Genomic DNA, 11,491 nt, shown 5'->3' on the forward strand with positions numbered 1-11,491 from the left:
GAACAAATCCTTTAAATAAATGTAGGGTGGCAAGTTATAATTCAAATTTATTCTGCTAATAGTATTTTGATGAGGTCTGTTGAGAGAATGCAGAACTTAAATTCTTGAATGTAATATTATGTGTAATGTCAACTCCGATTTCTGTAAGATTTTTTGCAGTAAAATATCCAAAAACCACTAGGCTAGTGTTATATATTTTGTCCAGCTGAACCACATGACAAGAGTGTCATGGACAAATGCGGAAGTAGCTTCACGACAAATTTCAACTAGAAAGAGATGTCAATCTCGCTTGTGTTTTACTCGACAGGTGAGTTGTTTTGATTAATATTTTTACAGAAAGCGTATGCTATTATAACGATCAACAAGATTAGTATAATGGGGCATACAGGCCAAACGCGGGGAACTATGTCTCTAGACCCGCGCGAGGACGCGTCTGATCCATAGTCTGATTGCGTCTTTGCATTGACTTTGTATGTAATCTACTTGCGCAAATCGCTGAACTTGCATTAAATCCATGATTTATCTTTCCTTCTGATTGATGGCCATCAGCGGTTGGGTAGAAGACAACAAATCCCATCATTCCACGCTCCTTCTTACTAGGGCTGTGCGATATAGACAAAAAAAAAACCTATCACGATTTTTTATAAATTTTGCGATTTCGATTTTAATCACAATTTTGACACACACAGACATGCTTTACAGTCATAAATGCATTCAGTATACATTTGAAACATATTTCCAAAAGAAAACCAATAAGAGCTTTATAAAAAACTTGTAACATGTCTCTAGAACAGACATAAGTCAAAATAATCAATAAGTAAAGATGTCAAACAAAATATCTAGACATATAGCAAAAAATAAAAATAAAAAAAAAAACGTGTTCAGGGATTTATTTATTTATTTTTTGCCATAGAGCTCACTGTAGCGGTGCCTCAGGTGTTTTATGTTTTGCCCAATATATTTATTGCCCAAGGTTCACACGTACTCCGTCTGCAGTGAGTATACAGTAAGTTATGTGTACGCGGTTCAGAAGCAACAACAAGAGTGCATAATTGTAAGGCGAAAGCACATTAAAATCATGCGCAAACGCGAATCTATCTGGTCGCACGCATATTTTCTTTGCTCTTTTAACAAAACCAGATGCGCGTGCTCAGATCATATTAAAGCTTTTTGCGCCTTTCTATTTATAACCTTTTCTGTATCTCATCTTTTCACTGCGTGCAGTGTGAACGTTCTGATCCATTAACATGGGTTAAAAAAAAAGGCTCCTCATCACAGAGAGTGTGTGAACCTGGAGTTAGGCATATGCCCAGTCTGCTCTGTTCTCGTGCACCACTTAGGCGCGCTGCATCCTGATTGGTTCAGTTAACATACTGCGGGAGGCCGGGGCCATGGAAAATCATGCTATAAAGCGATTTAGAAACCGCGCACACTCAAATCGCAATTTTATTTCGATTTGAATTAATCGCACAGCCCTGCTTCTTAGAGTCATCAAACCACGCAATTGATATTATTTTGGTAGTGTGCCCTCTCGTGGCAGGTCGTAGAACCTGTACCTTTAATTGTGTATTAAAAAAAATATATATATATATATTTGTAGTAACTTAATAAAATTATCTTGCTAACTTTGGTATTTAGACAATAGATTTCTATTTGTCTTCTAGGACAAGATTAGGTGGATAAATGTTGAAATTAAGGCCATGTTTACAGTAGTGCGTTTTCGTTTTAAAACGCATACTTTTGCTACTATTACGCCTGTCGTTTAAACTACTCCAGCGCTTTCAAACCTCAAAAATGGATTATCGAAAACACTGCAGATCCCGTTTTAGTTTAAAAGCACCAGGGTTGTGTTTCAGTGTAAACGGAAAAAAACAGAGACTTTGGAAAAGATGTCATGGCTGCCCACATTTGATCTGTGTATCCTTGATGATCATGTAAACAATAACATCATGCTCATTTTTGTTCTACCTGCATGAATGGTCATGTAACATGCATTTTCGGTTAGGTAGTTTCTAATGCATTGAAAACACAAGTGTAGAAGAGGATTGTTTTAATTTTAAAACGAAAACGCACTAGTGTAAACAAATTATTTATTGTTTTTAAGTGAAGGGAAAGACCTGCTAGTGTTTAGTGCTGTTATGTCTGATGTTTAAAAGAATGTAAAAAAATATTATAAAAAGTTTTTGTGGTTACCATTGTGCTGAAGAGTAGAATACATGATAGTAAATATTGACTATAGTGCCAGTAGCAAGTAATATCCTGTTAGATCATTAAATTTACATGCTAAATAAATTACATTTAACATTTTACATGCTTGCTGTTGATTATATCTGAAAAAGATAAGACTAATTGATTCCAAGGCCACCAATCCATTAGTTGGGTGAGCAACTTAATTTATTTGGAGTAATCAACTTAAAAATGTGTTTATTCTAATTAGTTATTCTCATTGTGGTTTCTTGGTTTAACAATTTTATTATATGCATTAACATTATTATTATTATTCCAGCCAACACATTATTTTTATAGTGTATAAATGCTGAGTATATCCTCATGGGTCTCCCATATTCATACCCCATCTGATCAATTGATAATATTTGCACTAACATTTTGCAAGTGCTTTTTATGAAATCATCATGATGCCATGCCTGACAAAATTTTAACCATCCCTTAACATTATTCACCTACTAATTAGCACAGTAGAGCACAATAAAGTATGGCCTAACGCACACACTGTACCGTGCTGCACTCTAGAGGCACATACTGCAAAGTACAGTATCAATGAGTACAGTATCAATGAGTATGTTAACATAAACCCTATAATATAATTAACGCAGTACTGTTGGAGCTCATGTAAACAATACTTCAATTATATTAATGTAATAATACTCATAATTAAAGTAATTATAAATGCAGTCACGCCATACTTAACATCTAACGTTTAAGTTTATTACTTATAGGCCATACTGCACATCAATGCTAGCTTCGAGCTAGTTTTTATCCTGCTGAAAAACACCTTAAATCAGCCTAAAACTGTTTGTTGGTCACAACTGCTCTCTCTGTTTCTGATTAAACAGGTCTAACGGATTGACTAAATGAGTGTTTGCCCAAATTCATCTAGTCGGGCTGGGAGAACCTTGCCAACAAGCAGCTTTTTCTTTTAAATTTAAATAGCCAAACACACAAATTGTAGCTAGCTATACTTATATTGTAGCTATATACAATATCATTTATTTACTGTTATTCCTCACCAGGATCTTTAGTTTACTCCCTCCCTCCTCTGCTGATGACAACCTTTTCGAAGGGTATTAAAAGTCCAAGTCCAAAACATGCCAATACTTTCCTTGTTTCTTATATGAGCCTTTTCCAATCGTCTGCTGGTATCCTGCAAACAGCGAACGTAAAATAAAAGTAAACATGACGATCTTCTCAAGCGAAAGTCCAGTTTGGAGAGAGTGTGCGTCCTCACCCAAAAATGAGCTTGAAAATGACTTGAGGAAACAACGCCGCTTTACGACGGAAGCCGAAAGAGTCTTCTTCTTCTTCTTCTTCTTCTGTTGAGTTTTATGGCAGTTTACAAACAAAGTGTATTACCGCCATCTGCTGGACTGAGGTGCAGTTCTTTTTGGGTTTTTAAAGAAACTGAATAAAGCAACAAAAAAAAAAAAATTCTAAATCCTACATGCTAACTGTGTATCTTTAATGGATGCTACTATAGAGCTATTTATGCTTCCTGACCTGGGCTCTGCCAATAATGTTTCCAAGGAGAATACTTTCTTAGCTGTATTAACTGCCCTTTTCAGTATTTCTCTTTCCCTATTAAACCTTCTACATCTTAAAAGGACATGCTCCACATCTTCTCTCTCTCCACAAACCTCACAATTCCCAGATGGATGTTTCTTTATGATGCCGAAAGAGTCGACGCGTTACAATGTCTTTCTTGATTACTGGCCATCTTATCATAACATGAGTTGTTTTCTTAGAATGTCCGCTTAAACTTCCCACAAAAAATAAATAAATAAAAAATCCGTACGCCACTCCATTTCTTTTACTGTCTATGCATTTAACCACTCTCGCGACCCCAAGGGGCAAGGAACTCGACCGGAAGTTGAAGTCTGGTGGGGGCTGCCATCTTTTAGCAGAACTTCACTTGCGTTAGCATTCCCATTGACTCCCATTCATTTTGGCGTCACTTTGACAGCGAATAACTTTACATCTGAGGCGTTTAAAGACTCTGTTTGTCCATTATTTATTTCTAAAGATACACGACAATGTATAAAGGGCTCCATTACCTTCTATGTTACATTATGGCCCCGTATAAACAGTTTTTGTAAAAAATAGGCTAACGATTGCGTCATAACCACTCGGCTCTCTGTCGCATTACCGTACAGACACGAGGAGAAGCTCGCAGGCAAGTAACTTAATATGGCGTACTGGCGTTACATTTTAAAATACTATACAAAATAATTAATCAGAATACTTACTCCTGCTCATTCATGACAAAGAACTCCCCGCTCAAGCTCGCCGTCTCTGCAAGATTAACGATGGCAGTTTGCACGCACAGCTACTAGAAGATTTACATCTGTCAGACAGGTTGCTGACGTCGTCAAGCTTCGTTTAATGGATTATTCGAAAACGTAATTTTTAATGTTTAAGCATTAAGCTGTTGTGGTGTTCAATCCCATTGTTTCTAGATTCAGTTGTGATCAGATGCATTTTAAATAATTGCTAAAAGCTTCATTGGACCAAAAAATTAACTTTTCACACAAACACACACACACACAAAACATTTTTAAAAATACTGTTTTTTATTCTGATACAAAATGACCAGCTAACATGAATTGACTAATATCAGCAGAACGTGAAAGTTTGAACAGCGTGAACAAGAAACATGTGAACAGTACTCAGATCTCCATCGGTCGTAATTTGGCCCAGTAGCTAATATCCAGCATGCCAGAGCGAATTGCAGCGGTTATGAAGAACAAGGGTCAACACTGTAAATACTGACTGATTGCATTTTTTTGCCAATAAAAGTCTTTAAAACTTATGATATGCTTGTCAGTTTTTCACCAAATCATAGAAACATGTGGAAAAATAATTTTCAAATACTGAAGCAGCAAACTTTGCAAAAAAACGAAATTTATGTCACTGTCAAAACTTGGCCACAACTACACATGAAACAAACTTCTACAAATTTATCTGCGGCCAAATAAAATGTAAGCTAGCCTGGAGTGAGTACCCTGTATCATTCTGTCTTTCATGATCTTTTTTTTAAATAGCCAATGTTTCCCAGCCTCCGCAGCCCCATCAGTAACTTTATTTACACCGAACTACAGTTTCAAATTATACTGGATATCATAGACATATATTTTCTATAATTTTATTTTACTTTTGAAACATTAAAACATACATTTTTCCACATACACCTGTTTATAGATTATAGATATAGTAATAGATTATAATATATAATGACTCTGACATCATTTGCCCATTTAAAAACAGTATGAACAAAAACAGATACATTTTGCAAAGTATCTTCTACAGAACAATGATTCATACAACCCTTGAAAAAACTTGAGTGTTATGTTTCATTTTTGAACGATGTGGTGTCAAGACGGGCAGCAAAGAATCCACTTCTCTCCAAGAAAAACATCAAGGACAGACTGAAATCCAGCAGGAAGTACAAGGATTGAACAGCAAAAGACTGGCGCAAAGTTATTTTTTCTGATGAAACTCCCTTCCGGCTGGTGGAAAATCAATTGTTCGGAGAAGAAAAGGGGAACACTGCCATGAGTCCTGTGATGTGCCAACAGTGAAGCATTAAAGGGAACTGCTACTTTAAAATGAACCCACAGAAGCATACAGTATGTCATGTTTTTCTTTATTGTAGGCTATTTAGTTAACTGTCAAATACAGAGCATTGCTTAACAGCATGATTAAGTATGATTAGGGAATCTGAGAAAAAAACACTACTACTAGCATTATAATAATATGTAAGCATAAACTGTGTCTGTTCTTTGTCCATAGCAATTTTATATAAATTGCTATTTAGGTCAGATTAGGCCAATCATCCTCAAAGCCTCCTCCAAACATAACCTCATTACCAATCCTCAATAGATTCATTAAGGAGCATGGCAGATATTTGGAGGTTGCAACAACCAATGAATAGGGAGCACTCATTTTACTCACGTTCATGAATCTTGCACTACGATTTACCGTTTTTTTTTTTTTTTTTTTTTTTTTTTTTTTTTTTTTACAGTACTTCTGAACTGATACACGCAAAAAAGAAGGTTCTTTAAAGGTTATTTATATGTAGTAACGGATTTCGAACCTCAATAACCTTTTTATGCTGAAATGGTTCTTTTTTTTTTTTTTGGAGTTTAGGGTTGTTTTTCCCGCCATTCGTGTTTTAAATATGTAACTGTCAAGGCTCCTCATTACCGATTTTCTGGAGCTCAGTGATCCAACTAAATACTGTCAACACAGTCTCAACAGGTAAATGATTTCATTCTTTAATTGAAATACAAATGTAACTTTAAAATTGTAACTGGTTTCCAAACATGTTCTTTTCTCTTTTTAGTATTTTGGTCATTTGTACAGTATATTATTCCTGTGAGGGCCAACAGAGGGAGACAGAGAACAGATAATAATGTCATAGACAACCATTTTCCTGAAACTGAGAGAGAAATAATTAAGCCTTCTTGAGAACATCCTGCTGTTCCCCAATGCTTTTCTTCCTTAAGAGCAGCATCTTAAAAATATATTTATATATCTTACTAAAACAGAACAATAACTATAAGTCTTGTCTCCTGAATTGTTATTTCATTCATGTATGCCTGTCATGTCTTGAAGAATAATGGAGACACACTGTATAATTACACAAGGGTGGCCTTAAACCTGGAACCTTTTAGCAGTGGATTAAACTCAATACTCATTCGCACGTAATGTTAATATTTTATCAACATAATGTAGTGTATTCTATAAATTTAGCTCCTGTATAGTTTAAAATAGAAGTAGAATAAAATAGAAATAGTCAGTCATTGAACCATGCTTTTTAAACTGTCTAATTGAATCTGAGAAGTAAAAAATAAAGTAGGAATGTAATTTAATTCCCATAATATGTAAGTTCATTGAATGATATATTAAAATGTTCAAATTCACACCCATATTGCACTTGGACATATATAGCAACCTTCTGATAAAAATATATTGTGTTAAAGTGTCTTCACAAAAGCATGCTATAAGTGTATTCTGTTCTGATGCTGTGGTCCATTTATAGTACATCCATTCGCCAACTAAACCTCTAGTATTGCCAAGAACAATGTGCTAGAAAGAGAACAATAAATAAATAAATAAAACTACATGTCCCTGTGTCATTAATCTATGTGGTGAAATAGAGGGTTGTTTTTCTTGAATTACAAATCGCCACTTATGAATTATTACACCCTTGAATCCAATGCAAGCTATCCATTTCATTGCTCTGGATCATGTGCGTCCACACCAAAGCTGTGGCCAGTGTTGATCATGGAAGGAACATCAGTAGCCCGTTTACTCTGTACTGCATGGTTATTTTGGACCTGTCCCTGGAGACAGAGCTCAGAGCTCTTTTTTTTTTCCTGGTCAGAAAATTCATTATTCAAGGTGTGTAAACCTTCCATCTGCTGCCTGTCTGGTTTAAACACTGCTCTGTCCATCTGAGCCAGCGCAAATGTTTGACTCCATCACCTCACTGTAGCAGCGCCGCAAACATCAGACACATGCATAAATACAGTATCACCTGTTCTGGATCTGATTCTTTTCCCTCCAAAGGCATCAAGACCAGGTAACAACTCGGATATATACATCAAAAACAAGGCATTGTCTTGATACATAACCAAAGACTACAGTATTAACATGGTAAATAGCCAATAAACATGACATTATCTTGATTCATAACCAAAAGCTTCATTATTAATATGGTAAATGTCAAGTAAACACAACATTAGCTTCATTCATATTCAAAAAACATTGTATTACCATAGTGTATGTATAACAAATTGGTATTACTGAGTATTACTATGATACTAAGTCCATAATGAATGAAAAAGGGAATTATAAAGTGCTTTTTTGTACACCCGAAGCACTTTACAATCATATGGGGCAATCTCTCCTCAACCACCACCGGTGTGCAGCATCCACCTGTTGAATGCCATGTTATTAGATATGTACCAATATAATACTAATTTTTTGGACATGAATTATGGTAATACCATGGTTTTTGAAAATGAACCAACATCATGTTTTTGTTGTTGTTGTTGTTGTTGTTTACATTTACCATGTTAATACTGCTGTTTTTGGATATGACACCGAACAGTGAAGTGACATATGGTCACTAACATAAATGTAACTTATACTCTGCATTTAACCCATCTAAGTGCACACACACACCGTGAACACACAACACACACCTGGAGCAGTGGGCAGCCATTTTTGCTGCAGCACAGGGGGAGCAGTGAGGGGTTCAGGGCCTTGCTCAAGGGTCTCACCTCAGTCATGGTATTGAAGGTGGAAGAGATCGCTTGACATTTACTCCCTCCACCTACAATCCCTGCTGGACCTGAGGCTCGAAGTCTGACTCTCTAACCATTAGGCCTTGACTGCCCCAATAAACGTATGTATCAAGATAATGCCATATGTTTTTTAAAATGCACCAAGCAAAGAAATGTATTATTATATCCTAGCACAGTATTCTTTAAATTACCTTTGAGTACCATGTAAAAAATGATCAAACCTTCTGAGCAACCAATATGTTTTACCAGCTAATGAATTCTGCTCATTTGAGGGGGACAAAATAGAAGAAAATTTAGAAGTTACTGTATTGTCATGTAATGCCATTTGGACATGTACCAAGGTAATATTATTTTGGACTTTGTTTTATGGTAAAAGCATGTGTATTTTTTTTTCTTTTTTTTCTTCTTTTTTTTACATATATTGTAATGTCATGTTTTTGGATATTTTGCTACCATGTTTATTAGACATGTACTATGGAAATAATGTAATATTTGTGTATGTACCAAGGTAAAGTTTTGGATATTTTCCATGGTAATACCATGGTATTATTTAAAGTACCTTTGAGTACTATGTAAAAAAAAAAAAAAAACAGCATAGAAATAAGGTAATAATTCTGTACCATGGAATATATCAATGAACCACAGTATTACTATCTGATATTATCATGGTTCCCAACCCAGCATTTTTGAATGGATAAACAAATGCCATATCCACAGTTATAAATAGTACGCATATGTTCGTTGTTTTTGGATTTGACCTTTTTGGAGCATCAATATCAACATATAAACTCCTGACCGACCTGGGCACGTAAGTCTACTCAAAAAAGACCAGCTCCTCTGTGAGAGGTTTCTGTTACAGCAGGAGATATTGATGAGGCCAGAGGAGAACGGGACAGTCAATAGTCTACAGTCATCCTGACTGATGAACAGAAGGAACTTCTCACTGTGCGCTGACATTCACAAACAGGGGACTAACTGATAAGTACAGCTGTTCCTCCTAATGAACAACATGTTTTCAAAGACTGCTAGAAGCTGTATGTGTGAACCGGGGTCAATGACCGGTCATAGCATCCCAAATGGCCATTTCTAGCTCTCACAACTACAGGAACCAGTAAGTTATTTAGACAGTGTACATTTGAAATGCCTGTCTATTTCCATCCAACGCAAGGATTCTGAAAGCAGATTTGCAGTTCCCAAGAGTATAGTGTGTGGAGGTTTCCACTTCACTGGCTTTCGAGCACACAGGTCCAGCTGTAGCCACTCACTGGTCACCACATCCACAGGCTGACAACTCGGCTCTTGTCACAGGATTGGATGCATTTCATTTCGGCCTAATACCCATGCCAAATGATTTAAATGAGGTATAGAGGTCAATAGCACTGATAAATCGGGACGAATCATGATGGATCATTGCCAAATGAAGCATCTGGAAATTCTTCGGGTGAAGGGATAGGGCACAGGTGTTTATTAGAAAGTCAGACATCTGAGGTTGTCTAAGAATTGCAAATAACTTCTACTTTACTAATTTTCTTGAATTTGCGACTATGATATATTAACACAACAGCCTCTTGGTCAGCACGTCGACATGTAGCGATGTACATTACGCTTCAGGCGCTATGCAGTTGCTAAGGTGTTCTGATTGTTTAACTAAGTTGTTAGTAGTGATTCAAGCCATTCTGGGTTAATAAATAAATATTGGACACATTAAGTTACTTTTTATTTTATCAGTATGTTATCTTAATCCTGCAAGAAATATTAACTTAAACTATTAAAAATATATTTTTAAAAGGAATTGTTCACCCAAAAATAAAAATTTACTCACTTTCTTCAAATATATAATAGAAATTAATTATTTAAATTTTACTATATTATATCGGTTTCTCATCAATAGATCTTCTTAATGAATGGGTGCAGTCAGAATCAAAGTTCAAACAGCTGATAAGAAAACATCGCAATAATCCACATTAAAACATTTTTTAAAGCAAAAGTCTTCATGTTCAAATCCATCATTAATTTGCTTTTAACTTATAAAAGGGGGTTCTGGCTCTGTCCATAATATTGCTTTCTCCAGAATTAAAATTAAAAGAGTAATATGAAGAGATAAAGCATTGTTTACAAGCAAAAAGTCCAAAACAGTTCTAAACAAATATATATAGATGTGAGAGGACAACAGAGGATGGAGTCTTTATGGATTATGGGCTCATATCAGTTTTGAGTTAAAACACTCTATAGAATTTTATATATATATATATATATATTTTAATGATTGGACTGCAGTAGTGTGGATTACTTATGGACTACTGTGATGTTTTTATCAGCTGATGGCATTCATTGCATAGGGTCCATTGGTGAGTGTAATGCTAAATTTCTCTAAACTTGTTCTGATGAAGAAACAAATCTTCATCTTGGATGTCCTGAGGGTAAATTCAAATTAGAAATGTTGTGTTAAAACTTAATAACAAATTAAATCTAAATAGAAATAATAATAAAAATAAAAATTACAATGTTCATAATTACTAAAACTAAAACCACAATTTAAAAAAAGATATATAAAGAAAATAAAACCTAATTAAAATGAATAAATAATACAAATTTAACACTGATATGATTGAGCAAAAATTGTTTAATTGCATAAATTTGTATGTTAACAAATGTTTCTAATGAGCATGGGGCAGGAGGACTGGAACATTTCTGCCATCCTTTATTCCCTAGACTGGACACTATCATGTTCATGAAAGCTGACCCAAAGACCTCATCTAATTCCAAACAACTGTAACACTGAACACTGCGAAACTCCATAATCAGGCTGCATGAATTACCGTGAAATTTCATTTATGACGTTCTGTCAGTTCAATTGTTTTTATGAAGTTGATGGCACAAATAAATGTTGCATGAAGAAACAGGCTCTGTAAATGACTTGTAAGAACGTGTGGATGTGGAGTCCA

Source organism: Carassius auratus, chromosome 24 (assembly GCF_003368295.1).
Source record: "Carassius auratus strain Wakin chromosome 24, ASM336829v1, whole genome shotgun sequence".
In the NCBI taxonomy this organism is placed as follows: Eukaryota; Metazoa; Chordata; class Actinopteri; order Cypriniformes; family Cyprinidae; genus Carassius; species Carassius auratus.